The following is a 6,496-nucleotide window of genomic DNA, read 5'->3' as shown; positions in this document are numbered from 1 at the left end:
TGAATTTTAAAGTTTGAATTTGTTATAATGTCAAATCTGACTTTTTGTTAGAGAACTAGGATTTATTTGCTCCAATCACACGGTTGCTCATAACGATTTATCAAATACTCCACCTGTTTACCAGTCTTTTCACGTCAACCCCTATAATTAATTTCACGAAAACTTAACTACCCATTGATGGACAAGCTGACCACGCGACAGTCTGTTTATTATATCATAGTATTGTTGCATCCCGCTCGTGCAGAGTGGCGCGTGGTGCACGTGACGTAACACCAGACGACAGGCGCTCATTTCAACAGTATGTGACCATCAAATGTTGACCATGTTCTGTGTGATATCATCTATAACAAGCCGGACTCGTTCTCGGACAACGGACCAAACTGACCAGTAATCATATATCAGCATCTTACAAAGGTTACGACCGCCAGCGGCTATCGGCTTACTCAAAGTCTGCCTTGGGGGTACACATAGAACGCTGGGTTCTCTCTGTGATCATGCTAATTGAACAACAGTGACGATGAGGACGCGAAGGTTCAGCAGGTGATGGAATACCTCTATTGTATGAAAAGACAGATGGACTGTTGCTTACGGAATGAACTCCGTTATTGCTGAGTGGACTTGTAAATCGGATTTACTTGAGAGGTTTACCGCCTCTGTTGAAAAAAGGTGGGAATAAAGCTTTAACAGTTTTTTCGGATTTACAGTTATTGTTTTGTCATTATGCAATGTTAAACGGATGAACAAGAGGCTGTTTTGAAGTGCGTTTAAACATTCTCTAAGGGCTGGAATAATTGTGGGATTTAGATTTACTAAAAGGTTGAATAATCGCGATTGTTTAATGGAAGCACTAAATCATTTGATCCATGAGTCGTGTACCATTTGTCAAGGACTTATTGGCACTCAGTGATTAAAGTTTTAGTTTTGAAGAGCGTCACGGGACTACTGCAGTAAGACTCGAAGTCTTAAGAACGAATGATTCTCAGTGTGGAAACAATCTGTAAACTACCCTTCGTGCGATATGTCATGTACTGCCTTAATGACGTCATATATGTTACATTTCGAATAAATAATATGAATTATTTTCCTCTCGTGTTTTCTCAGAATAAAATGGCATAAAAGAACATGCGTTCATTTAAGGATGGCCTAATTCTACTCTCTGGACTCTGAAGATAGTTTTTCGGCAGGAATACTGACTTAATAGACAAGACGTTGAAGGCAATATTCATAACAAATTTACTTTGAGGTTTGTTCCAAGTTTGAAATGTGTTGAGTAGGTGAAACATGGCGCCATATGTTGCTCAGGTTTGTCCTAGAAGTTAACAATTCGCTTTTTTAACAGCCTCTTTCGAAGTGGCCATAAATTCCCACAGTGACCACAGCTTGTACCGAAGTGCTTTGTTGTGAGAGACACAGGTGGTCGGATACTGTTGGCCATTGCACTAGCGTGGGGTCCATTTTAACTTTCTGAAAAGCCGGCGACTTTCTTTAGAGGCAGAAAGAAACCAAGGTTATGGCTCTACAAAAGAGTCCTCCTGACTGGGGCTGTGCCGGACAAAAGGCTAATGCTATTCTCAGTACCGCAAACAGGTACTGGAAATAATCCTAATATTCTATATAGACGGCCGAATTATATGAGAAAATTAACAGGTAAAAGAAGTGTCGAGACTACTTTAGTTAATAAAGGTAGCAGTATTACGCGTAAAATAATCCATGAGAATGGAATCAATAAATACTTTACATTGTGTTTTTATTTTATTTATTCATTTCAGAAATATCTACAAACACAAGCAGATAACCGCGCTATCTCGAAGTCACGTGACCGGCGCTATAAAGAGTTAACCCGTTTTTAGATTATCTTACACCAAAATGCCTTGACTAAAGTAACATCGTCTTAAACGATGTATCGAGTAATTGGAGTTCGAGACAAGCGGGGTACCTACCTTTCTTGAACTATAAAGTAACATCGTCTTAAACGAGGTATCGAATAATTGGAGTTTGAGTTAACGAGGGTTCCTTGGATACTGAGTTACAACAAACGCTCCACATCAGTTTCTGAAAAAGGCGTGTTGAAGAACGAATGTCAGCAAGCGTCAGCCCTTCGGCCACAAAATCCTTTCGGCTCTAAAGGAGAACTAGAAAAGGGTTCGAATAGTAAAACAATTTGGATTTTGACTGCCCTTCAGTAATTTTAAGCATGCAAATGTCACTCAGCTGTCAATATTTAAACACTTGTATCACCATGACTGCAATTTGTGGCCTTTTTATCACCAGGAGACTGTCAGAGACTCAATACGGTAGCCCATTGTTGGCGGGGCTGGCCGAATGTGATACCCATGCATTGGAGCAGATTACGACCCCTTCCATGCGAGTTCATTACTAATCTAAAGTTAGAGGGATGAGTAGAGGCGGGATACTTTAACGGAATTAAAGAGCAACCACTGTGGTATTGTATTTTAAATCTGGATTAAAGTTGTAATCTGCAGGTCTTTACGAAATTGAATTTTTGCCACCTTAAGGTCGTGTATCTTATACATTTGGACAATGGACAAGGCAACATCATGTTAAATAGGTATGGAAAAAGTTCTTTTGTGATAGCGTATTGGTTCTGTCGTGTTAATATGTATAATTGGATAATGTTTGAATTGAGAATTGTCACAATAAGTGCATTTTTATATTTGAATACCTTGACTTCACGCCAAATCAAGCCACAATGAAGTCATTTTGAGATATGGTCCGTTTTCAATTGTCCAATACAATGCACTCTAATATACATACAATGTGCTTGATCATACTAGTAGTGAATGGTTTTCTTTCTTTTATACAGTGTGTGAAGCCCATTACTTGTGTCCGTGATATTGCTGGAATATTGCTGCATGAAAGCGGTGTGAAACCATACTCATTCACTTTTTAAATTAATTTAATGCTTTAGTGGGTCGGCATTTTGTGCAATTACTTTGATATTTATGCCATACTGAACTTTGCTGTGGTTTCTGTGGTCTAAGGAATATTTCCATACACATGAGATTACATTCTTTCTCATTTTTCGTATTTTTAGTTACGTTTACAGAACCATTGTGGCCATTCTTATTTAACTGATTTTAAACTACTCAGTATACTTCATTTCAAAATGGAACATAATACATTCACCTTGCGTGGATCGATGCTCATAATATTAATCACTGGATTATCTGGTCCAGACCCGATTATTTACAGACCGCCGTCATATAGCTGGAATATTGCCGAGTGCGGCGTTAAACAATAAACGCGGTCCATGTGTTTTTGACTTAGCGTTCCATCTTAATCACCAATAATGATGAGCTCGAAAGCCCACGCATTGGATGAAGGGTATCCACCTCACCCTTTGTTTGGCTCAGATGTTAATCTGAAATCTATACTTATACTATAATCTAGGATGACATATTCCTTCATGCCACAATGTGAATGAATGTCGTAGGAATGGCAGTAACAGAACTCGACTCCGGGCGATGACATTTTGAAAATGCTTTTATTTTTCTAGATTTTCAACATTATAAAATAAGAAACGAATCTTTCTTGCAAATAACGAGGTTTGACATTCGACTTTGAACGTTAAAGCGTTTCATCTTTCAAAAGAGAACTTAAATGCACTATTACATGCCATTTTCAGGCTTAACATTCCATGATGCATATTGTAAATTGACCTCTCCAGCGAGACACAGACAGCGACTGAACCTTCTTGGTTGGGGGTTTGAAAGAAGTGTTGGGCATGGATGAATGAATCATGGAGATATGTTAAATACATATTAGCCCCCCCCCCCCCCCCCCCCCCCCCAACTCCAATATAAAGTTCGTAACGAAACTAGCACATTATTTAACACGTTGAATAGAACCAGCGAGAGTATAAAGACCACACACATCTACATAAGTTTAGATTTATACAATCTGCAGAAAAATCGCTCAGTCCCATAAAATGTCTTCATTAAACAAATTATATCTTTTATTTAATATAATAATTACAAACATAATTAAGATAAATTAACTGTTATAGATAAAATAGAAAACAATATCATCATTTGTTTGGATTATAGAAAGTGCTCAAACGGTGAATGGTTTGACTCTCCCAAAGGGTTTATACAGTTTCATTGCTACGTCATTAATGGAGCCAATTTTATACATTACTTGATTAACATGACATAAGTCGAGGTTTTAAAGTTAAAAAAAGGTAACTTGTAAATTAATTTCATATAAATTCCATATTAAATAAATGCATAATTTGGGCATGATACACAAACCCCAACACTTGTACCTTACAACACCGCCCTTGGCTTCAAACACACAATAAAACACTCGGCCTAGGAACTTTCATTGCGCCTTTCTTTGCATGTGCTCAGCTCCGTCAATGATAGATCATCTTGATCACAGGGACGCCTAGGGGTATTTCAATACCAGGTTAAAGTGCAATAAATATGACAATAGTGCATGACATTGACACTTTTATTACAATGTTATCTGACACGCATATGACATATAGTGCGTTCATTACTCTGTGTATATTGTTTGTTTTAGCACATATTTGATCATAGTTAATGCTCTGGGGAAGGTTCAAGGCTAGTTTGCCGTATATACATACTGGTGCAGAACATGTACGTCGGGATTGACGGAAAACGTCAACTATTTGCATGCAGCTTATAAACCTTTATCTAGATAACAAGCGACCTCCTCTGCAACATTTAACGTTGAAATATTGTTCATTAAGGCCATAAACAGATTAATTAGTTTTCGGAATTTCCTCATCTTGGGCGGAACAGTTTTTAAATTGGTTTCCGGATTCCGACCAGGGAATATAAGGAAGAATAATATCAAGAAGCACCGTTTTGTTATGTTTCGCAGATGCAAAACCTATATGTCTTCGCCAAAATAGACGTGGATACAATAGGTTCCAGTAGGCTTGGGGAGCCACTCTTCCCGGTGGTTGGTGGTCGCTGAACCCACGGTGCCAAAGTGGTTCCACGCAATACGCCAATCAGATTCTATCCACTGTTCAGCAGCAGAGTCACCGACTTTCAGGACTTTGCCAACTCCAGGGTCACGGATTAGGATGAAGGGGAAAGGCAGACGCACGTGGATTTACTCTTGGGTCGTTGGCTGCAATCCACGTATATGCGCATTTAAGGCATTCACTGAGCAGTGTTCACTCTGTGAAGAGCTCACCTGCACATGTCCACTTTAGTCAGACTGACTATAACCAAATATGCAGTGAACTGTAGCTCTTAAATCCATATAACAACACTGTGAGGTTAAACCAATGGACGAGACAAGTTTGTTAAGTCTAACTCACGTGGAAAAATGTTCAGATAATGATTTTAAAAAAATGAAATGTCACAACAGCATGTGTAAATATGGCTAATGGGTGTACAGGGCCACATCAAGCACACATATATTGAATAAGTAAGGTACTACCAGTTGACGTCACTGGGAACTGACCGAGTCGGCTAGAGTTTCCTCGACAGTTTTTCTATTGTCATCCGTGCTATTTCTTGTTATATAGCATAACATATTCATGTCAATATCATACTTTCAATACAGTAAAAATCGGATATTGTCACACTCATCTTTCACTAACACATAACCCCACCCCACCCCACCCCACCACCTCTCTTGCGCGCGCACGCGTGAAAGATATGTCAACGCACAAGTTTGCTTGATTACATGCACTTGGAGCTTATGGGGAGAGCCTGTTTATTCAAGTTTGACTTTTAACGCACACTCCAGTTATACACGCCTGTAAATAATAATCCTAAGCAAACGATCCAGTGATTGATATTGTGAGTAAGTGAGTGAGGCTTATCATGCGTAACGATGCACACCTTTGGGGTATGGTCATTTGTTTCCACTTACGGCCAGCATAGGTTGCTGGGACCAACTCTAACCCGGAATCTCTACAGGCAGGCCAGCATAGGTTGCTGGGACCAATTCTAACCCGGAATCTCCACAGGCAGACCAGCATAGGTTGCTGGGACCAACTCTAACCCGGAATCTCCACAGGCAGGCCAGCATAGGTTGCTGGGACCAACTCTAACCCGGAATCTCCACAGGCAGGCCAGCATAGGTTGCTGGGACCAACTCTAACCCGGAATCTCTACAGGCAGGCCAGCATAGGTTGCTGGGGCCAACTCTAACCCGGAATCTCCACAGGCAGGCCAGCATAGGTTGCTGGGACCAATTCTAACCCGGAATCTCCACAGGCAGGCCAGCATAGGTTGCTGGGACCAACTCTAACCCGGAATCTCTACAGGCAGACCAGCATAGGTTGCTGGGACTAACTCTAACACGGAATCTCCACAGGCAGACCAGCATAGGTTGTTGGGACCAACTCTAACCCGATTTCGACGCAGGCAGACCAGCGTAGGTTGCTGGGACCAACTTTAACCCGGAATCTCCACAAGCAGGCCAGCATAGGTTGCTGGGACCAACTCTAACCCGGAATCTCTACAGGCAGGCCAGCATAGGTTGCTGG

The sequence above is a fragment of the Haliotis cracherodii genome, unplaced genomic scaffold (assembly GCF_022045235.1).
Source record: "Haliotis cracherodii isolate W230 unplaced genomic scaffold, xgHalCrac1.p SCAF_3, whole genome shotgun sequence".
NCBI lineage: Eukaryota > Metazoa > Mollusca > Gastropoda > Lepetellida > Haliotidae > Haliotis > Haliotis cracherodii.
This window is presented reverse-complemented; position numbering follows the sequence as displayed.